The 24,944-nt window shown below is 40.6% G+C and overlaps 1 long non-coding RNA gene across 1 annotated transcript; it reads left to right on the top strand.

Moving 5' to 3' along the window:
- The first annotated feature begins 2,997 nt into the window (after positions 1-2,997).
- On the top strand, positions 2,998-3,472 carry LOC124269172. Its single transcript, XR_006896450.1, has 3 exons — positions 2,998-3,046; positions 3,176-3,240; positions 3,407-3,472. It is a non-coding gene; the product is annotated as an uncharacterized LOC124269172 (long non-coding RNA).
- Positions 3,473-24,944: the final 21,472 nt, after the last annotated feature.

Genomic DNA, 24,944 nt, shown 5'->3' with positions numbered 1-24,944 from the left:
TAATACATTGTTGTCTGAAGGCATAGCCAGATTTAGCGTGTGTAGCAAAAGACTGATGAAGACCTTAACTGCAGCATAAACCAAATTCTGCCAACATATATTCGGCCAATAGTTCCAAAAGACGCTTAGTAATATAACAATCAATGGGCTAAATGTAACATTTTGAAGTCAAACAACATTTGTATGACACAAAATGCACATTACTTCAAGATACAGGCAACTACTCATGTTTGTTGGTTTACCCACAAAGATATACCTCTACAACAACCCAAACATTGAGTTTAGCGAGTCTTCAGTCATGTAGTCTTTTCTACCATGTGTGAATTGCTCCTGAGGGGGTTCGTATTTATTGCCGGTTAGTATAGAGCCCCAGAAACCAATGTAAGTATACAAATGAATGGGAGGCTGGATTCGAATACTGTACTATAAATAAGCAAAGACCCAAAGGCCCCTTCCTTCCCTCCTGGGACACCCAACTAAATTACCAAATACAAATGTACTCTCAACGCTAAATAGTCTTCTTCAGGCAACACAGATACTCTCGGCTAATGATAAAAATATCCAGGTTTCGCATTTAGTAAGACATGTAGATTGATAAGAAAACAAGGAGGACTGTGTGTCACGTGACAGTCAAAGAGACATTTGGTGGACTTTAGTGAAGGTGCATACGTCGACAAAAGACGAAACGTGTTTGTAGTCCATATACGAACGTCCGAGGTGGCCTGACTAAAGGATCATGCGAAACGACATGGCATAAATCGAATCAATCTCGAGAAAATATTAAGATGTGCCTTATCCACTCTTCTGGCAGCTTCTAGTCCTTACATGCTAGGGACGTGTAGCCAGTTACGGTATGTGCCTCATGGACACGAGTGTTACCGTCTTGAAAGAGAAACGTGGACCAGCATGACGCACATGTGTCACATGTGTCTCTGTGTAATCTCCAGTGATCCTTTCATGAACAATGTGCAATGGCGTTCATTTTAAAAGGCGATCCTTCTTCTGACTACCGATCAAAACGCTAATATCCTATGATATCCTCCGTTTTAATATGTGTAATGATTCCCTGTTATCTTTTGATTGGAGCACATGCCCAGAATATTTTATTGAATTATATACTGTATTGCTTGAACATATTGTAAGTCTCCTCAGTTTCTTTTTATAAATGAGTGCAAATGTCCACAACAAAAAATGTCCGCATATTTTCTTTATCAAACAGAATAGTATGTCGAAGTGGTTGTACCTGTCTGGGGACAGTGTTGAGAGACTGAAGATAAAAAATGGTTGCATGTTACATGAAAATGGTATGAAAATATACATCGGTCGCTAAATGTCATTGAAACGGTGTAAACGTTTCTTTCTTCATTGTAACTCAGCAATGAATTTCACAAATACCAGAGTATGCAGGTCAGGTCTGAGATATAGATAGGCTTTATCAGTATAGGCTTCTAAACACTGCAAGATCTACTTATAGGCAGATAATATAATGCAGTCTCATTTATGTAGAATAAGCAAACGTGATGGGGGTTCGCCAGCTCCTAGCTCTGTTCCTGTTTTTCGTATCACTGTCATCGACACAGCGTCCTAACATCGTTTTTATTGTGGCAGATGATTTAGGTGAGTGTTAACATTGACGGCGAGTACTAATGTGAACTACCAACGTATATCATATGCCACTCTCAATGTGACTTATTGCAAAATAATGATATTACTACCGTACTATATACACTCTGTACTACCGTACTATATAAACGGTGTATTCAGGGAAATCTCTGTGTTAACGCAGGCTGGAATGATGTTGGTTTTCGGAATCCTGACATGATAACCCCTAACATCGACAAACTGGCCACAGAGGGAAGCATCTTTAATAATGCATACGTACAGCCTCTTTGCAGCCCGTAAATTGTTATATTATTTCACTCTCTTTGTATAAGAAACATAAGAGATGTAACAAAATACTTTATCTCACATAAAACATAAACATTCACATATCCTTCTAGAGTAATTTGACATATATTACAGTTTTTAATTGCCGGCTCAAATGGATGTAAATATTCCTGTACACTGTATATATATATCAAAACAAAGCCTAGCAGAATTATGTTCTTCGGTTGACTATGTAACTCACTATTTCAGATCTCGGACCGCCTTTATGAGTGGTATGTATCCTTTCCATGCAGGCATGCGGGTAATTATATCGTGTATTTAAAAATAATAGGATGTACATGTACACATTGGACATGCTACGGACTCGTTAGACTATGATACATTCTCTAGCTATGTATGGGTAAAATCGTCCACTCATTGTTCGATGGGAACTGTCTAACATTTGTGTAGTCTCATCTTTCCCGTTTTTGTCTTAAACTTTTCATTTTTTGTGTTAAATATTGAAAGTTGCTATGCCTGTGTATACATGGATTAATTACCAGTCAGCACCAATTAATTACTGGTTTCCCCTTGGTGTTATCTTATCACTGTTGTTTCACATGTACCTATATTATCTGCTTCCAAGGTTTTTTCATTCATCAGATGAAGGTGTAAGAATATTCCCAGCAACATCGTGTTCCTGGACCTAGACCCATGTGTCTGTGAAAATAATTTTCAATTTTTAGCATTTTACATTCCTCCCCCAGGAACTAAAGAAACTCGGCTATGCAACGCACATAATCGGAAAGTAAGCATTATACTACACAACGGAAAGAAAACCGTATTAGATATGCACGGAATAATAAAAACAAAGATGTAGAATGGATGCGATACTTAAATCTTTATTTGAACTGTTGTCATTCTATATGAACGTAAGTGGATTCATTCATGTATGCTATCGTGACTTCTGGGTTTAAAGGGTGGGGGCAGTTTCCAGATACCCCGAAGAACGCATCTGAGTATCATCACTGTTATTTTGAAGCTTCTTAATTGTCATGAGCACTATTATTCCAGATGGCATCTTGGTTATTGCAAGTGGGAGTGCACCCCACCATACCGAGGCTTTGATACTTCTTTGGTTATTATACTGCCGGGGAAGACTATTTCACTCACTCTACTGGTGCGTATGATTTTGGCAGTATTGAATGTTCCATTAGGTACGTGTATTTCAAAACATCACGTTGAACCGAAATGTATAATAGTTTAAGCAGATGTTAAATAGTTGAAATATTTCATTTTCTTTCATCAGGGGATTACTTGGACTTCAGGGATAATAAGCTTCCAGCAAGAAACTATACTGGAGAATATTCTGCTGTAAGTCTTATGCAGGCTGAAACTGCACAAACCTCAGCTGACCATTGTTTTACTTATCACGATTATATTTGTAAAAAATGCACACTTTCTGTGATACATGGACTTCACAAGGGAGTCGTTTCTTTGTTCGGCCATTGCATTAGTTGATATTTATCATGTATTTCAGAACACATTCGGCCAGAGAGCCGTTGACATCATCCATCGTCATGATGTATCACAGCCGCTGTTTATGTATCTCCCGTATCAGAGCATACATTCTCCTATTGAGGTAATGAAAAGCACTGCTTTGATATTCCGCACCTGTTTGCGTCGACATCATTTCTGGAAACAGAAAGCCTGTTCTAACTTTGTCACCAGTTCAATTAGTGTTGACGCTGTTTTCAGAGGGGCCCCATGTATGTCTGTTTTCACGGTTGGATAAATTCTGACAAAAATCAGTGTTTCATACATAACTGATTAGAATTAGACACTGAATCATCCATGAAAACAGTTGTTAGGATGATATTCATTTGTAGTTAACAAGACGCTTGTGTGTGTTCAGTTTACCTATGTATATATCTCTACGTTGGATGTTACAGGTGCCAAAGAAGTATGAAGATATGTATCCGAACGTGATTAATGAAGGGCGACGAAAGTACAGCGGTATGCACGTTAATTTCTGTCGTTTTCGTTACAGTCTATTATCTGTTAAATCTTAGAAAACCATATAAGTAAGTCTGACAAAGACAGATTAACAATATATGGGTGACCAACGTCTTTATTACAGTGAGAGCGACATTTCGGTGAAGGTTCTAACACCATTATCAAGCAAGCGATGAAAGCGACGATTCCGTTTAGCTTCTAACACTGTTATCAATATGGCCATCATACTTTATTATATTATGTTACCAAAGCCCTGAAGGATCGGGGCTTGTTTGAAAATACTCTAATTCTATTCACTGCAGATGTAAGTTTAGTTTCAGTGTCAACTGGGAGAACTTGTTTGTACAGAATGATACTCGAAAACAGAGCTCGGTGGAGAGCTTTGTAAATTTTGACTAATTGTAATCAGCCTTGCTTGTTCTTTACCTACCAATAACCAACAGAATTATATAAGATTTTGTCATTCTGCAAAAGCATTTTTGTATTCGTAGTCAATAATGATCAAGTCATGGATTCTGCAATTGGATGACGAAAAAGGGAAACACACGCATGCAACTAGTCAGGTCTTGGTTATACATAAGGAATAGCACATATTCTCCATTATAACGGTATGAGTCAGGAATATGTCGAAGTTATAAATGTGCACGCTTATTGTAAAATCATGTAAATACATTTTCTTAAAATAACAGGTGCGTTATGTTTTATCCAACTGCTAATCATGTCAGACTCCCTTGCAATAAACCTTTGATCATTCAGAATGGAGGCCATCTCCAAGCGTATTCCAACAACTGGCCTCTGAGAGGAGGGAAGTACACGATCTGGGAGGGGGGCACGAAGGGGGCATCCTTCATGTATGGTGCTGGGCTCCAGAAGAATGGGACGACATACGATGGGTAACACCATGGGATATATTCAGAACAGTCACAAATCCTATTTTTACTCTCACGTAACTAATTTGATTTTAGTTTATTCAAAAGTATGTTTTTTTATACCCCTCAGTGGGGATGTATTTGTAAACTACAGGTAAGGGATATGTTGTCATCAGGCTTTAGTCATGTAGGTTTTTCTCTGTCTTAATCCCTACTGTCTCCACATAGGATGATCCACGCTGTCGACTGGAAGCCCACTTTAGTGTCTGCTGCTCCAGGTAGGCAGATTCCCATTTACAAAATAACACTTTAACACTTGTAACCAGTGACTAACATTCAGATTCAATGTGTTCTGTTCAATAAACTGCTTTCATAAATATAACATGTGGGCACAGTAACTACCATTGATGGAATGAGCCAGTGGGATTCTATTCGAAATGGCCTCCCCTCATCTAGGACGGAGTTCATCTACAACATGGACTACTTCGACTTTCCAGAGGAAGGACATGCTGCAATAAGGTATTTGAAGGTGTCTTGTTCTCCATTTAGGTTATAGGCAAGCTGTCAACTGTCTGTACGATTTACATCAATGCAGAGTTACATTATTGATGCAGTTTTGAATATCACTTGCCACTGGACCCAGTACCGCTGCAGCAAAGATATGCCCATTTGATGTTGAGATGTTTTCATGATATGTATAAGGGTGGGAGACTACAAGCTGATCCTGGTTTACCCTGGAGATCCGGATGGCTGGCACTAACCCATGAACAGAACCGAAGAGGACATCTATGAAGAAGCAGTTTACTTCACAGGAGATGACCCAGTTCAACTTTTCAACATTCCAGGTATGGAATTAATCACCGTAAATGTAGATGGTCATGTATCTTTCAAGGATCTCCGAAGTGGTTAGCACATATTACCCAGCAGCACTTATATTTACTGCTGTTAACATATCTTCTCTATGTGTTGGGATTGGCCTCGTGCTTATGATCGAACCATAATGGTATACACTAGGGCTGGCTATCGATATAGATCATAGAGATCGATAATATCGATTGATTATCGATAAATATCGAAGACTTAACAACGTCCTGAACATAAGTTACAAACAAGCCCTAAATTTATAAGTTGATGTACGATATTATCGATAATTTTCATATCGATTACCATCAATCATCTTCCTATCGACGGAATTTCCGATTATCGTTCATTTTAGCCAGCCCTACTATACACTTGATACCTTGGAGAATCAACTGTGATTTTCAAGTTTTTTCCTCATCCCACCCAGATCTTTGATCACTGGCAGATTAAAAAATGAATGCAGCATCATGATGAGTGCTTTATTTTCGTAGAACTGTCTTTCCCTAAAGACATGCCCGTGAAGATTCGGGTTGGTAAGGGTCTTCAGCAACCCATGCTTGTCGTAAGAGGCGACTGACAGGATCGGGTGGTCAGACTCGCTGACATGGTTGACACATGCCATCGTATCTCAATTGCATACATCGATGCTCATGCTGTTGATCACTGAATTGTTCCGATTGTTTACAGACCGCCGCCATATAGCTGGAACATTGCTGAGTGCGGCGTTAAACAACAAACCAACCAACCAAACTAACCAAATATTCTGACACACATCCAGAGGATCCTACTGAGCACAACAACCTTGCACACACGATGCCGGACATGGTGGCGAAGTTGCGAGCCAGGCTTGAGGAGTACAAGAGGACTATGGTGCCAGCCAATTATCCTGATGGAGATCCTGGTTCTGACCCAAGAAACTTTGGAGGTGTTTGGAGCCCTGGGTGGTGCTAGTCAGATGTATGTTGTGAATATATTGGTCATGCTGTACTGCTAAAATGTGTACTTTGTTTGCACAAGATAAATGATAATGAGTCACAAATCCACATTAATCATACTTCATCAATACAATAAAGGCTTTATAAATCGCCCAATAAAATATCAATCTTTGGTATTTAGTTTGCCGACTCCCTCCCACATTTGGACAATAAGTACCATTCAATATTTTCAATATCTCAATAACACGTGCAGACTGATATCTAGGATTTGAAAACGCTCGACGTTAATCATGTTCCCATTTATATTTCTGTTTTTCTGGGAAGCATTCTTCTTGTGTGGTTTTGTGACGGATACAGCCTGTGGGGGCGGGATACACGCACCTTCTGGCGAACACCTGGTATCATCTTTCATTGTAATTCACGCGCATATGTTCATGATATGGACGGATTTTAACTGGAACTTATGATGAAATACCTTACAACTATAAAGCTGTTCATGTAGTTTACACTCAGTCCGTACTCCCCCCCTAAACTCGCATAGACAAATCAGACAATGACATTCGACCAACAAGCTGGATTAAAGCTTCTTGTATATTGTGTGTCAGATATTATTCTGTTTTTACCAAATGTCTTATTCTCAGCCAGGTATTTGCAATGAGTTTACGATTGATCAATTCCTGTGAAATGATTCGAGTCTCGTGATTTGAGTGAGTGAGTGATTATAGGTTTACGCCGTTCTTAGCAATATTTCAGCAATATCATGGCGGGAGATACCAGAAATGTGTTTCACACATTGTAGCCATGTGGGGAATCGAACCCAAGTCTTTGGCGTGACGAGCCATTCGGCCTCCCCAACGGCCCTTGAATGATTTTAGATTTTATTTTAATCACATTGGCAATACATCAGCCAATCTATGTGAATTATCTACTGTCACTGGCGGAATATGATAGGGCCTGTAAGTCTGGTTCCCGTCTCCCTTTGCGCGCGCCAACTTGCTATATAAGAGACGGGGCCTAGCTTTCTTCGGGTACCAGATTTCCGGTTGCAAGCGTTTATTCAAGAACCAGTTATGTTTCTAAATTGCGCGACCGCCAAATATGACCCTACTAGACCGCACCAAATGTACAACTATTCTTGGATGTCACAGCTATTGACAGTGGTAATAGTTGTCTATTTAAGATTGGATCGGAAATGTGTTATCCCTGCAATGATTATTGGTTCCTTACTGTCAACTGACAAAAATGAAACCATTCAAAAAGGTATGAAACTTTGTTTGTCACCGAAAGTCCTAAGGTCTCGCGAAGTGCCGTGACCTACTTACGGACCCTATTCTAAAATTCCGATGACCGTAACCTCAAGCCGAAAGCCTGCTTCCGGTAAGACGTCACTGTGTTGACCTGGGACCCGTTGTTCAAAACAACCTTAGCTAAGGTCATCCTCAAACACTAAGGTTAGAGTTACGATCTCCTTAAGAAAAAGTTACGCCCGTTGCACAAAACAACCTTAGGGCAACCTTAACTCGGACGCGAACCTTAGCCGTAACCTTAACTAAGGCTGAACTCTTCAGAGCTGGATTTCGGAAGCGTCCCTAGTTATCACGTGAATTACCGCCCCTGCTCGCACCTGCTGACGACAACAATGTCAATGTCCGAGCTGTCAGTCATACGGAAGCGTAACCGGCACTCAAACTTTTCTCCTTCCGAGATAAATTTGATAGCTGACGAAGTGAAGGCGCGACAGGGTAAATTGTCCTGCCCGTTTTCGTCAACAGTCACCTACACGGCCAAAATATGGGAATGGGATGAAATCGCAGCCAAGTAAGTGTTACTTCCGGGTTGTATTGAAGTTGTACAATCCCGTCCGGTAATTCAGCGCACCTAAGCACATCGATCGCAACACGACAACTAACGTCTGTTATTTTTTGAGGTTTACGTGACTAAACATGCTGGTTTACCTAGAAATATAAGTTTTATCGACGACTTTAAGATTCTAACATTGCATTATGCCATACGGTTGACCTTACCGGCGTTCTGACGACATCGCATGCTGTCCGGTAATTCTGCGCAGCAACTGATGCGCATAACATCCAGCTGGATCTCCGAAGTATGGAAGCGTATTAGGGACAGACTATTTAAAAAAATCACTTCATCAATGTAAGGAAGAGTGTTTCATATTAAATCCAATTATGAATAATGAAGAAAAAGGTTTAAAAGTCTGAAGAAAACAAAGTTTCATTTTTTCTGCCAATTACTGTTATTTACTTACCTTTAGTGATTAAAAGCCAGTCCCTTATAGAAATGTCCCGATTTCAAGCGTAAATGTGGTAGCAGGCGATGTTTACTTTCGATACGAAAGTATACTATTGCAGCTGCGCAGAATTACCGGACTCGCTTGTATCACAAACGTTTTCAACATCGATTGAAAGTTATATTTATAAATGTGTATTGAGTAGTCTGGAACATGAGCGACAACAAACCTATAGAACACTTATATGATCAGGGTTCATATTCTTGAAATCACAGCAAACTTGTGCCCACCATGTGTCAAGTTTCTTCCATTAGACATTTTTCACTAGAATTCAAAATTGAGTAAATTTTTTATGACATTTTTTAAAATGCCCCAATTGTAAATTAAATAATATGTCATGTTTATCAAAATTATTCTGACTTTGAAGTAGGGGTTGAATAATTTTGATTTCAACTGTATGTGGCAAATTATCATGCTCATCACCAACAATGATAAATGACAAAACACGCATTTTGTTGTTTCCCAAAAGATTGAAATATTTATTATGACAATAACTCAATATGAGAATTAACACATAGACTATCGTTGTTACACACAGTAACACTTTGCCAGATAAATTCCCATATATACAATTAACACCTCTTTTTTAGGCCACGTTTAGGGAACAGTGTACGTTTTCACGAAGTAATATTGAAGCATAATATATACGTATTTCCTTTTGTTCCTTAATATTAAGCCTATTATCAAACTAAGTATCTATGTCATCGTATCCCAGCAGCACTGATGTTGCTGTTTATCTTAATCATTACAGAATACCGTCATATAGCTGGAATATCGCTAAGTGCTGAGTTAAACAGCAAACAAAACAACAGAAATTGTTTGAGCAGTTGTTGTTGGTAACATCACGCGTTAAGATACAAGCTAATTGTCCATTTCAGTATATACAGTAAAATAAAAACACGTCAAACACCACAGAATGTCCGAGAAAACAGATTCTGTTTTGCTTAAAAGATGTACTGGCATTGTTAATAAAAAGAGCAATTTCCATTATATTCGCTGACAACTTTCTGTCGTTTGGGAATTCTTTGCTGTGTGTTGATTCCCACGTGGGAACGAGAACGGCAACCCTGAAATTAACTGGGTATATACAGATCATCATTTTTAAATCGGTAAGGAATCACATTCATGAACAATAAACAAATCATCATGGGATGCGTTCTGATTTGTTTGGGTCTTGCATGTATATAGGTACAGCCAGCAAGCAAAACCTATGTTCTATCACTGATTTAAATGAATGAGTGTAACGTCAAGTTGAATGTGGATACTGACCACCCACATTGCTCATGCTGTAACGCACTATTCAAGGGTTCTGTCGTGGCCTGCTGATTCTCCGGGACTCTACCCAATAGAAAACAATCTAGAGTGAGACGATGGGATGCATACGACAGGATCAAAACCATCCGAGAACGCTTTTGTATTGCACTCAGTGTATGGCAACATCCCCCACGCTGGTTTGACCATCTTGTGCCTCAAATGTATCGCTGATGCCTCGCCCACATCGGCACAAATAGTGGGCACTCGCGTTACAGACATTATGAAATAGGTTGTACACCACCGATTCTGTCTCCTGTGACCAAGAATGGGTTTGGTTAAATGCATTTGTTACGATCAAAAGATAATCACACAAATGACCCAACATGAGGTTATTTTCAGTAACACTACAGTCACACCAGCTTTTATGAAGCACATTTGCTTATTCCCGTTGATATACATAGCACAGGAGTATTTGTCTTTGTCCAGTTACTCATCATTGTATTGTACTCATCATCCTAAATACGACGCGTGATGGCCGAGGATGGAGACTCGAGTATAAAATCACCCAGAAGAGCCTTTAAAATATATCGTTAGCTAGCATAGCCAGTTACTAGTACACTGGCAGCTCACAGCGGTTGAAACATTGCTTCAGATAACACAAGGACAAGACTCATTCCACAATAACTGAAACCAAGATCATTTAGAGTTTGTAATAGTTTCAGTCCAGAAATAAAATATTAAAAATGTAGGGGATATTCCATTTTGAAATATTATTTGGGAACCAAGTTGTACGAGAGTATATTGATTCAGAAAATATTACTTATTCCATTCACAACGTGTTATGAATTTCATGCGGCTGTTTGTCATGATGTGCACGTGTGTGATGGTCGAGGTAAAATTTGACATTTTAAAGTGAAACCTGACAAGAGTGTTGGCGTACATTCTTGGTAATAAAAACAGACTGAAAGTTGTTCCCATGTTGTTTTGATTTCAATTAATCAGTTTTAGAGAAAGCGTCACGTCAGACACAGTTACGTGAATTTGACATGCTGGGAGTTGGAACGAGACAGAGCAAGGGTGCGAGCGACTCGTTACGTCAGTACTTAACAGGTTACGATCGACAGACAAATAATGACGACAGACGTCGATCTGGTTAACAAAGACGAAAATTGACACACACGAATATTTCATTATAACAACTGTTACGGGTGTGAGAGTGGACAGATTATTTGTAATTCACTACACAGATGAAACCCACATACACTCGACATGTTATCCGCTGAGTGCGGCGTAAAACTAAACTCACTCACTCACTCCCGCAATTGACGGACCGTGACATTACTACAAGAAGTCAAGACGTCGTCGTTACTGACAAGACCGGCAGCGCAGGGTCAATCGTTGTTGGGTAAAGGATATATACACCTGGAAATTAATTAAGCACCCCCTGAAATATTTCATGATAGTAGAGCAACTGTTAACCATCGTTAAACATGAATGATATCTCTGTATTACAACACATCTCTTGTAGTCAAAAAAGGTGTTTCAGTTCCTGTGCACTCGTCACAACGCATCCCTTGTACACGTGAAGCATACAACCCACACTTTTCCCCAAATTAAGTTTCTCTGACATGCAATTTATGGGTATAAAAGCAGACAAATTTGTAACTGTCTCCATTAATGAATACTGAAATGGCGAGGAGAAGACTTTCTGAAGCACTAAGGTGGCAAATTGTCGGCATGCATGCAACAGGCATGTCCTTCAAAGCTATTGGACGACAACTGGGCTACAGTCACTCGGTCATCAGCCGACTTGTCCGAAAACATCAGATGACTGGAGATGTGAGAGATCGTCCAAGGCCTGGACAACCCAGGAAGACAGCGGCCCGTGATGATCGCAGCCTGGCACGTCTGGTAAGGCGAGAACACTTTGCCAGAAGTTCGGTTTTGAAGCGCCTGTGGTTATCCTACAGAAAATTACCCACCAGAACCATCAGAAACCGCCTTAGGGCACTTGGTATGAGGTCCAGAAGAGTCATCAAACGTCCTGCTCTGTCTGATCTCCATAAGAGACGACGTCTGGAGTGGTGTATGGCCCGTCGGCAGTGGAACCTGAGGACATGGAGGGGGGTCCACTGGTCAGATGAGAGCAGGTTCCTCCTCCACGTTACAGATGGTCGAATGAGAGTGTGGAGGCATAAAACACTGCTTATGTGCCCAGGAATATCCACCCTACTGTTCCTTATGGTGGAGGATCGGTTATGATCTGAGGTTGTCTTTCACACAACTGTAAACTTCAAATGGTGAATGTCCGAGGAAATCTTAATGGTCATCAGTACATCCGGGATATTCTCCATCCAGTTGTCATGCCTCACTTTGACAACCACCCGTTGGCTACTCACCCGATATTCATGGACGACAACGCCAGGCCGCATCGTTCACGTGCTGTGACCGCACATCTCCAGAATGAGGTTATCATGACATTACCTTGGCCAGCAATGAGCCCCGATTTGAATCCTTTGGAGCACATCTGGCACTTTCTTGGACGCCGTGTGAGGTTGAGAGAACCCCCTCTCCAGAATCTTGCACAGCTTGAAGCTGCTTTGCATGAAAGATTGGCGGCAATTGCCACTTGATCGTATCAGAAGGTTTACCAGTAGCATGAGGAGGAGGATTCAAGCTGTCATCAAAGCACGTGGGGGATACACCCGATACTGATGCCAGACCCATCAGATGTTAACATGTGACATTCCTTGTGTATCATTTCTTGTAATAGTCAGTCATTGACAATGCTACGACCATACTTGTTCAGTGACTATTTTCATCAAAAATCAATAGTGACCAAATCACATTGGTTACGCTATTAAAACAACACGAATTGGAATCATTGTCTTGTTGTTCATTTGCCAATAGATCGTATGTTTTACAATAGCTAAGGTTCCACTATCTTTGGAATAGTGAAAAAGTAACAGCAAGTTTTGTTTCTCATCATCCAGAAAATAGTGGGGGTGCTTAATTAAGTTCCAGGTGTATATTCGCAGATGAATCTATGTTCACTTTGGACCTCCTTGACAGTCGCAACGGAATGTGGCGTGGACGGAATGAGCGTTTTCATGCTGCTGACAGAACGATTGTGGTGGTGGCTCAGTAATGGTGTGGGATGGGTTCACCGTGATTTATACAAGAGCCGGTTTAAGTGCAAAGCCGTATTGTGTATTGATAATTATTGATAAAAGACATTGCTATAAACAAGAGCCAGTTTAAATGCAAATCCATGTTGTGTGTATTGATAATTATTAATGAAACACACTGATATAAACAAGAGCCAGTTTAAGTGCAAATCCATTTTGTGTATTGATAAAACCTCGTGATGTCGACATCACTTGTAAAATGTGTACACCAAAGACAAGGCTGGGAGTTCGATTGACATAGCGGTAAAATTGATGCTTTATCGAAAGGCCTGAACATGCAACAAACGAGGCTGTTTCCCTGATCTCTCTGTTTAGGTCTGGTAGGTAGATCGGTGGAAAGGAATATTGGAGATTTGACCATCATTAAATCATATCAGATCATCGATATTCCTAATCCTTAAATTAAACGTCTGAGCAAATTCCTTTTAACTTTTATTTTATTTTTGGAGTTTTAAATACTTTTTGCTGAACTTATGTTGGTTTACGTTAAAAAAAATTGTATGTCTGATTTTGTGACATATCATATTAGGTGCGACGTCCTTTCAGTATGCAGCTACTACCCTTTGGAACTCTTTGTCTCCTTATCTAAAACTAGTACCAACTCTGCCTCTCTTCAAAAACAGACTACAAACTACCCTCTTTCAACGTTATGTTTCATAAATTCTTGTATTTTTTTGTCAGCGCTTTGATTTTTGTCCTTGTGTGATGGAATTCGGCGCTATACAAATATGTTAATTTACGTTTCATTCAGTCAGGCATGTTGAGCACATGGTATGTTATAATATTCTATTATACATTACTAATAATTCTAAAAATACTAATAATAACATTTGTAAAGACAACGAGTTTCATCAACAGTGTGTAATGTAGTGACGGTGTACTGCAGCTGGTGTCAACCTCGCAGCTCTAGGCACAGTAAAAAATAACAATTGTTGAATAACCTGGGATGAGTCTGACTCATATAACGGTGTCTGTCACGGGCATGTGTGTCACAGATGTGCCTGTACCAGATGTTGTCATGCTAACACAACGTGAAAAGTCAACGTACATACATACATACATACTAACATTTGTATAGTGCCAATATCCAGCTCAGCTCAAAGGCGCTTTGTTTTTCCCTCGTTCACTGGATGTCAATCTGAACGGCACATCGTATTGTTAATCTCAACTCCCTGGGGATCATACAACTCTTGCAGCCACTAGGTGCACCGAGTTATTGTGGCATTCCCATCCTTACGAGGTACCCATTCACAGCTCGGTGGACTGGGACACATAGTCACAGAACTTTGTCCAAGTTCACTGCACGTTGCTGCACCCGCAACTAGGTGCTTGCACGTATTCAAGTGGCCTCCATCTGGTCATATACCAACGGATTCGGGGGTTATTTTAAGTGCACAGGGTTGTGTACTGTACACTAGGGGTTGTGACAACACTGAAAGAGTCTGCACTCAAAGTTGACTCTAAGTTCTTTTAAACCCGGTCACAGGTGGGCTCGATCCAGTCCAGGGCTCGACCTGAAGCTCGCTTGCTCACTAGCCTGGCGCTTTAGCCAGTTCGCCCACCGCGCTCTCATAATTCCGCAATTTAGGTTATTGTATGACCATCATACGTTTGTTTTCCGACCATTTTGAGTCGAATAAAACTGATTTAGCCTGTAATTACACCAACATGATTGACCATATTCTGATCCGATATTGTCATTTATATCAGTGAATGACATGATGCTAGAAACATAAGACAAATGAATGATAACCACTTACACTTTATATCTGGTATAGATCCATGTCGACAAGCAGCACAATGGCGGTTGTTGTTTGAGTGTCGCAGATGGTTATATAACTCATGGTAGAGTGAGTGAGTGAGTTTAGTTTTATGCCGTTTTTAGAAACATTCCAGCAATATCAGGGGATGGGGGGGGGGGGGGACACCAGAAATCGCACACAATGTACCTATGTGGGGAATCGAACCCGGGTCTTCAGCGTGAAGAGCGGACGCTTTCACTAGGCTACTTCACCGCCCCTTCATGGCAGACGGAAACGGAAAACACCAGATGCGTTTCACCCGAGCGAGTACTGATTTACACTATGTCGATTTCGAAGAATTATATCACTAGCTGCCAAGTACTGTATGATAAAGATATTTTCATTCAATGAATTATAGATATTTTTCTGATTGTATGCACCGACCTAATATTCTTTGATTCATCTGTTAGTATCTGAACTCAGGTCACAATCCAATATTGCATACATGGTTACCATTAACGTGGGGATTTGCTGAAGGCATTTAGTCTGTTTGCACAGCCTCATAGACAGCGCAGCCACCCTGAAGTATGGCTGAATACCGCTGCTGATAACAAGTCAACACTGTACAACACGAGAAGGTGTTAGAGATTGTCCAGCTAGGTGAACGTTGATACTTAGACAGTGACCCATCAGAGGTCACATGCAGGTTACTCACGGGTGTAAGTACAGGTCATCAAAAGGTCACGCCCCCAAATGTTTTAATACAAACACACTGTGAAAAATCAGGGAAACCCTCATAATTCAGCAATTTAGGTTGCCACCTTAACATCATACGTTTCTGGTATGGCAAACCTAGTATGCTGGTATGACCAACATATCTTGCTGGTGTGACGATTATATAAGTAGCTGGTATTACAGTGAAAGGCTGATGCCATAACCTTGATAAGTTGCTGGTATGATCAACATGGGTTGCTGACATGATCGTGATAAGTTGCGGCTACGACCAACATGGGTTGCTGACATGATCGCGGTGGGCAAGAGGTGTGACCAACAGACTATTAGGTTGCTGGCATGTCCATCATAAGTTGCTGGTATGACCATCATCATTATCTGGTAGGAACCAGATGGTATAGGTCTCCAATTCGCTACACTTCATTGTGATGATATGATTCCCTGATAGAGCTGGTCGAGCTGATCCAATGCTCGTCGTCGAACATGTATTTGATGGACAGGTTAAAGAGTTGAGTATGTTTCAGGCAGGAAGAGTTATTGCTTATATTAAGGTCTTTTGTTATTCAACAAATACTGCGGGTGACTAATGTGAATAATACATCACCTGTTGTTTTGCTACGAAATGGTGCTGCGGTATTGTTAGGGATTTATGAACACGATTAATATAAATGAAATATTTTCTGTGAAAGCTGTTACATGTAGTTCGGATGCTCATCTGTGGGTTATATCATATTCACGTACAGTTCCATTCCAATTAGTGCTACTGGTACAACGATGAATATCTACCATGTGAGGTAAACTGAGAACCACTGCCCTCGTAAAAATATATGCGATATATACTTTGCTAGAAATAGTCCATGTACCATGCGCATTTCTCCACGCATAATGCAGACTCGACGCACCCAAACAATGTGATTATTATTACCCCGGAAAACCCAAGCTGCCTGTTAGGCGCTAGAAGGTTATAATCACATGACCTATCCCACCGGGTACCCATTGTCTGCTGGATGAACAGAAGCAATTAAGAACAAACTCACTTGCCTACGGTGAGACCTGAAGCTTCACATGTGCTTCGTCGTGGGGCAGGACTGAATACCTAAAAACTCTCAGGAGTCAAGCTGCCAAACACGGTCACCCATACAAGAACTCTCCGCGCCCATCGTTGCTTAACATCACCAATTTGTGAGCTAAGCGCTATGCACAGGACCACACAGCACCACATACTCCCGACACATACTCAAGACATGTACCCCGACACATACTCAAGACATGTACCCCGACACATACTTCCGACATTGACTCCCGACACATACTCAAAACATGTACCCCGACACATACTCCCGACACATACTCAAGACATGTACCCCGACACATACTGCCGACATATACCTCCGACAAGCAAAGACACTGATGTAACGAGATGGTGAGTTATGATTAAGGAGTAATATGCTCCGAAACGTGATGTTCCCCATATTACAGACGTTGACAGCCATAGAGTTTCCTCATTCAAAGACCTTACGGTGTAGTTGTATGTTTTAAATAGATAGTGATAGATTGGCTTTTGTGGTCATAGTTGAATTGCAGGACATGTAGACATATCATCAGTGGAATTTATGTATAAAGAATATGTAAGTATATGTGTATACCATTCCGTGCTTTGTCCAGGAACTCCCCTGCAGTCAGACTCAGCTTCAAATGATATCGATATATTCAACAAAATTAGAAACTTGACACCTACATTATTCTTGATCTGTCCTGCACAATGTAATGGCACGTTGACTGATTGAACTTGGTCGTGGGGGCCGACGTAAGAAATGTGAAAAAACGTATAACACAAAAATCACGAACAGAGCGTTACGTAATCATAGCGATCACACGTGCGTTGGAACGCAAGAACACTTGCATTTCTGAATAGGTAAACGTAGCAAAACAGCAAGTTTAATAAGAAAAGTGAGTATACAAAGACTGCGCAATTGCGGTATTCATTATGTAAATGCATAATGCATGGCCTTCATGTGAACAACAGTCGAGAGGCCCAATATAGGCGCAATAATAAACGCTATCATTAAATCCATTCATATGGATCTAAACGTTTTCAATTGTTATTTAATAGACGTTCACAACATTTCCGCTAAAACCTACCATTAATAGATTGAAGATATGGGACATAATGGGCGATTATCAACACATGTGCTAAAATAATGATGTTACCGATATTTATTTGTTCCGTTCCATGTATTGTGTGTACAATTTCGTGACAATATCCACCTGACATGCAACTTCAACGTTCATGTCGGTGTGAAACAGGGTGTGTGTCGTTTATATTTCATGTAAATGCGACTTTTGTGTCTGAAAACCGCCTAAAGGAGATATACAGTAAAACATTTATATCATATCATTTATTAAGCATGTAAATATGAAATATCTTAAAGAAGAAATCTTTTTCGCAAGTCAAAATTTGAAGCCAAAAACATTTAAAAATTAGTCGTGTTCCAGTTTTCCTTCTCTGGAGTAAAGATGGGCATTATTCTGGTGACGTATGCTTTGCTCGATATTCGTTGAAAATGCTACGAAAATATTTTAACCCCCTCGCCCAGTTGTGAAGGCCGCCAGTGGGTAGTCAGCCTGTCATGGAACGTCAGGCAATGTTTTCTCAATGATAGGATTCTGCACTTGTTTGTCTGTATTGTTACCTGGATGATAGCGGTATGGTATACATCTGTTTTTGTAATATTGCGCATACTACTTCCATTTTGAGATTCAATTAAACAAGTATCAAGTTAATATTCTGTTTCATTGACACTATTAGTATTTGTTTTTATGAAATGGTGTCTTCTGCAGAATAACTTTTAACAAAAAGAGATTTTAATAATCCTTTTCATATTTGTAATAATTTGTAATATATTAGTATTATTTCGTTTCGCTATTAATCATAAGTTTATGATGACTTTTGTACGTTCCGAGTGAGAATGCCCGTCTCGATTTTATATGCAATTAGTGTAAATATTCATGGCGCGTTCAGAAGCAGAATGAAAGATACCGAAGCCCATCCACGTGTTATCACTGAAATTCCACAGCATCGACACCAGACAATACCCATGCGTAAATTTAGTTTTGCACGTCTTTCAGAAACATTCCAGCAATATCACGGCGGAGGGTTTAGTTTCTATTCGCCTACATCTCAATTCGCCTACAAAAACAATGTAGGCGAATTGGGATTAGAGAATGCACCCCCACTCTTAAAATGAACCTGACCCACTGAGTCTTGATCGACTGTTGATATATACTGTTCTATGTAGTTGGGTAAACAGGATTAGTGCATCCCCTGAGAAGTTAAAACAGGGTTAAAATGAAACGACAGGGATTAATGCATGCGATGATGAGATGTAGTTAATTTCTCACTGTGGAATACTAAGTTGTTATAAAGATATGTAGTTGAGTAAAGAGGATTAATTTAGAAGTTCAAACAAGGTTATAACATAATGAACAAGCTAAATTGTAAAAGCAATGATGACATGTAGTTAATTTCTCACTGTAAATTACTAATAGGCTTTAAAACTTAACCCTTTAAAATCGATACTTTGAAACAGTGTACATGACCGACTACATGACCAGCATGAACATACAGGACCCAGAACCAACAATCATTTGGAGGGTTTTCACAACGGCTTCAGGAAACTCGTCAGAAAGCATCACCGGAACATATATGAATTCGTCATTGCTATAAAGAAATTGGAAACAGCGAACAGACTGGCACACAGAAAGATCGATCATGGAGCAGCTGTCCGCCCCACAACAAGGATCTACCGAAACCTGGAGAGTCGCTTGGACACACTTAGAGAGCTAACTTGCTTCTGGGAGAAGATCACCCCTTCAATTCCTCGACGCAGCTGGTCACCTTATCAAGTTGAAGTGGGAATGGACAATGTCACGATTGTAATTGGAAAATGACAAATATCAGAATAAATAAGTAACAGACAAATAACAGAAATAAATTCTTTAAAAACTACAGCAGGTATGTAAACTTCCGTGTAAAGTTGCCGATTGTGATCAGCAACATAGAGTGGTGTCCCTTGTATTTAAATAATACAAATAAATTGACAAGGTAACAAAGGTAAATGGCAACATTATGATTAATAAATTACAATTTTACAAGATGTATGAATCACTGAAAATATGCAGCTATATACATGGTCAATATGCGTGAATCGTGTGTCGATCCAGGCCACCGAGCGACAACGTCAATTATCCTGGCTTCTCTGTCGAAAGCGATCTGTGTATTGATGCTGTGGTAGTGATGCCGGTTTACAAACTCATTTTAGTTTACTGTTGGGGCTTTAATCTGAACGTGCGTTCCGTCGATCACCCCCACAAGTCCGGGAAAGTTTGCAATCTGATAAAAGTTGGTCTGGTGACGCCTGATGTCACGAAGTTGTAGGGGGAAGCGAACGAACTGTTTGACAATCCTGTTAGATGACAAACTTCGTATGCAGTCATTCACAGCTCTGGAAATGGTTGGTTGGCTGACACCTTGATCGTCCGTATTGCACAACTGGAATTTTCCGATGGCAAAGTACCTCAGTGTGATGACCGTCTTTTGTGGGGCATCCAGTGCGCTATTAAGACTGGCGACGAATCTAATGCCATTCCCATCTACACGGTATCGCCGAATAAATTCTTCATCACTGTATTCAACGAGACTTTGCCTTCTTTGGTGAAATGAACGACGCCTCAGCGCTACGGCAGCCATATTGTTTACTGACTTAAGTCAAACACCTTCCAGTTAAGCCTACCCCCTGCCCAGTCTTAAGATTTAAGTCAGAAATAACCAAAACTTAAGCCTAAGTTGCTTTTTGAATATGACTTGTGTAAAATCTCAAAACTTAAGTCAGAAATAGTAAAAAACTTAGTTTTTTCAAAAACTTAAGTCATATTTCAGACTTAAGTTCTTTTATGAATACCGCCCCTGAACCCGTACAGCTTGACAGTCGGACCCAATGTTTACATTACCTGCCACGTCTCTTGCCGCTTCGCCGATGTCACGCCCGGACCAAACTTCCCTTCCAACACACTGGCGTTTGTTTCTGACTTACTAGCTTTATGAATAGCAACTTAAGTCTCAGAATTAGCTAAGTCAGTTTTCAAAAACTTAAGTTTGGACTTAGGAAAAATCTTAGTTTCTTTATGAATACCGCCCCAGGGTTAGAATTGGTATTCCGTACCCCATGCTTGTCGGAAGAGGCGACTACCTGGACCGGGGAGTCAGGCCCACTGACTTGGTTGACACGTGTCATCGTATCCCAATTACGTAGATCGATGCTCATGCTGTTGATCACTGGACTGTGTGGTCAATTATCCCCCTTCCTAACACCAGACACAACTATCCAGGCCCCATAACACTAGACACCACTATCTACGCCCCATAACACCAGAAACCACTATCCACGCCCAATAACACATGACACCACTATCCACGCCCAATAACACATGACACAACTATCCACGCCCAATAACACATGACACCACTATCCAGGCCACATAACACCAGACACCACTATTCACGCCCCATAACAGCAGACATCACTATCCACGCCCCATAACACCAGATACCACTATCCACGCCCCATTACACCAGACACTACTATCCATGCCCCAAAATACCAGACACCACTATCCAAGCCCCATAACAACAGACACTACTATAACCACGTCATATAACACTAGGCACAACTACCCACACCATATAAAACCAGGCAGAGCTATCCAGATCATATAACATTCGGCACAACTTTCCACATCATGTAACACAAGGCAAAACTATCCACTGCATAACACATTAGGCACAACTATCCACATCATATAACATTAGGCACAACTATCCACATCACATAACACAAGGCACAACTATCCACACCATAGAACACCAGGCACACCTATCCACATCGTTTAACACTAAGCACAACTATCGACATCATATAACACCAGGCACAACTATCCACACCAAAGAACACCAGGCACAACTATCCACATCATATAACACCAGACACAACTATCCACATCATAAAACACCACGCCCACCTATCCACATATTATATCACTAGACACAACTGTCCACATCATATAACACTAGGCACAACTATCCACATCATATAACACCAGGCACAACTATCCACATCAGATAACACCATGTACAACTATCCACATCATAGAACATTAGACGCAGCTATCCACATCATATAACACCAGGCACACATATCCACATCATATAACACCAGGCACAACTATCAACATCAGATAACACCCTGCTCAACTATCCACATCATGGAACATTAGGCGCAGCTATCCACATCATATAACACATGGCATAACTGTGCACATCATTTAACACCAGGCGGAACTATCCGCCTCATATAACACCAGGCACACCTATCCACATCATATAACACAAGGCACAATTATCCACATCATATAACACCAGGCACAGCTATCCACATCATATAACACCAGGCGCAACTATCCACATCATATAACACAAGGCACAACTATCCACATCATATAAAACCAGGCACAACTATCCACACCATAGAACACCAGGCACACATATCCACAGCATATAACACATGGCACAGCTACCCGCATCATATAACAGCAGGCACAACTATCCACATCATATAACACAATGCACATCTATCCACAGCATATAACACAAGGTACAGCTATCCACATCATATAACAGCAGGCACACCTATCCACATCATATAACACAAGGCACATCTATCCACAGCATATAACACAAGGCACAGCTATCCACATCATATAACACAAGGCACAACTATCCACATCATATAACACCAGGTACACCTATCCACATCATATAACACAAGGCACAACTATCCACATCATATAACACCAGGCACAACTATCCACATCATTTAACACCAGGCGCAACAATCCACATCATATAACACAAGGCACAACTATCCACATCAAATAAAACCAGGAACAACTATCCACACCATAGAACACCAGGCTCACCTATCCACATCATATAAGACGAGGCACACCTATCCACAGCATATAACTCATGGCACAGCTATCCGCATCATATAACAGCAGGCACACCTATCCACATCATATAACACAATGCACATCTATCCACAGCATATAACACAAGGTACAGCTATCCACATCATATAACAGCAGGCCCACCTATCCACATCATATAACACCAGCAACACCTATCCACATCATATAACACAAGGCACATCTATCCACAACATATAACACAAGGCGCAACTATCAACATCATATAACAGTAGGCACACCATCCACATCATATAACACAATGCACACCTATCCACAACATATAACACAAGGCACAGCTATCCACATCATATAACAGCAGGCACACCTATCCACATCATATAACACAAGGCACATCTATCCACATCATATAACACAAGGCACAACTATCCACATTATCTAACACAAGGTACAACTACCCACATCATATAATACAAGGCACAACTATCCACACCATAGAACACCAGGCACAGTTATCCACATCATATAATACCAGACAGACCTATCCACATCATATAACACAAGGCACACCTATCCACATCATATAACACCAGGTACACCTATCCACAGCATATAACACAAGGCACACCTAGCCACATCATATAACACAAGGCACAACTATCCACTCATATAACACCAGGTACACCTATCCACATCATATAACACAAGGCACAACTATCCACACCATAGAACACAAGGCACACCTATCCACATCATATAACATTAGGCACAACTATCCACACCATAGAACAACATGAAGGAGATTATACAGGCAATAACAAACTTCTACTTCACGGGAATACCACGTCATTTCATCCTACATTAGGGGTTGTTTCACCCAACTAATTGAGCATACATGGAAAATGGTATTAAGGATTCAATCTGTTTTCTTATTAGGCAATGTTTTTACAACTATCGGGTGAGTGCTACTGCTACTGTGTGATGGCACATAGGACATAAGCTTATAACTCATCTAATGCTGACTTACCATATTATATTCTCGTGCCACTCTTGAGAAGTGAGGATGACCAAGCGAAAATGGTCTTCTTTCAAGAAACAACAGGTAGAAATTCAAGATTTCTACGAGAAGCTTCTTAACCTCTGGACACAGCACACAGACAAGGAACTCTCCTCAAGTTCATTCCTGTCCAAGGCAGCTTCTTGCTATCGTCCAACTACGATATTGCTGTTATTCCAAAAAACCCAAAAGCTGTTTCGACACTATACCCAGATCAATAAACTATTGAAAGAATTTTATAGTATGTTGATAATAATAATAATAATAATAATAATAGTAATAATAATAAGGGCCTGATGATGTACGCCTCTTCGTGGTGGGCCTAGATAGGGGAATTTTATTCCCTGAACTGAACGTACATCACCCAGTTAGGGCTGACCCCCCGAAGCTGGTTTTTCACTGGGTTACAAATAGCCAAGAAGAATTTTATCTTTCAACTCCGCAGCCCAGTCAGCCTTCCTCCGGTAGTGACACTAACCATACTGGAGATGGGACTTGCCCCAGGGGAAGGCAAAGAACCCGACCAAGAATAGGTGTGGTCAAACCACCTTAAAACCACACTACTTGAGTGTGCGAGAGCGACAGGGTGGCCTGAAAATCCACGTATCAATGGCAAGTCGCTGAAGCTGCATTGGGACAATGCCATGCCCATGTATGCTTACCTGACGGAGAAAAATCTCCGAGATCAATTCCGGCGGCTTAAAAATCTCTTGCCCCGTGAGCCAGTTCAACCAACAACTGGTGCCCGTCAGGAACCTTTGCATGAACACAATGCTCAAGTGGCAGCAGACCCAAAACTTCTGATGGACGTCCGTGTCAACCTCTTTCCTCTTGCTGATGGAAACTCTTCCGACAAAGAGCTAATTGGCCCCGAAATTTCACACCCTCACTCTTCCTCTTCTTCAGTTGCAGATCTTTCCGAAAACCCTGTGTATATTTTGTTTCATTCTATTTATGATGAAATATCTGGCATACCTTTAGAAAATCGGAGGCCAATTAAACAAACAAATGAATCTTTTCCCAAAACTGAAATCAATTTATTAAATGATATTATTTCTATGAAACTTTCATC

Source organism: Haliotis rubra, unplaced genomic scaffold (genome assembly GCF_003918875.1).
Source record: "Haliotis rubra isolate DU_JTF1 unplaced genomic scaffold, ASM391887v1 Scf1426, whole genome shotgun sequence".
In the NCBI taxonomy this organism is placed as follows: Eukaryota; Metazoa; Mollusca; class Gastropoda; order Lepetellida; family Haliotidae; genus Haliotis; species Haliotis rubra.
Note: the sequence above shows the minus strand (reverse complement) of the source record. Positions and strands in the feature narration are given on the sequence as shown.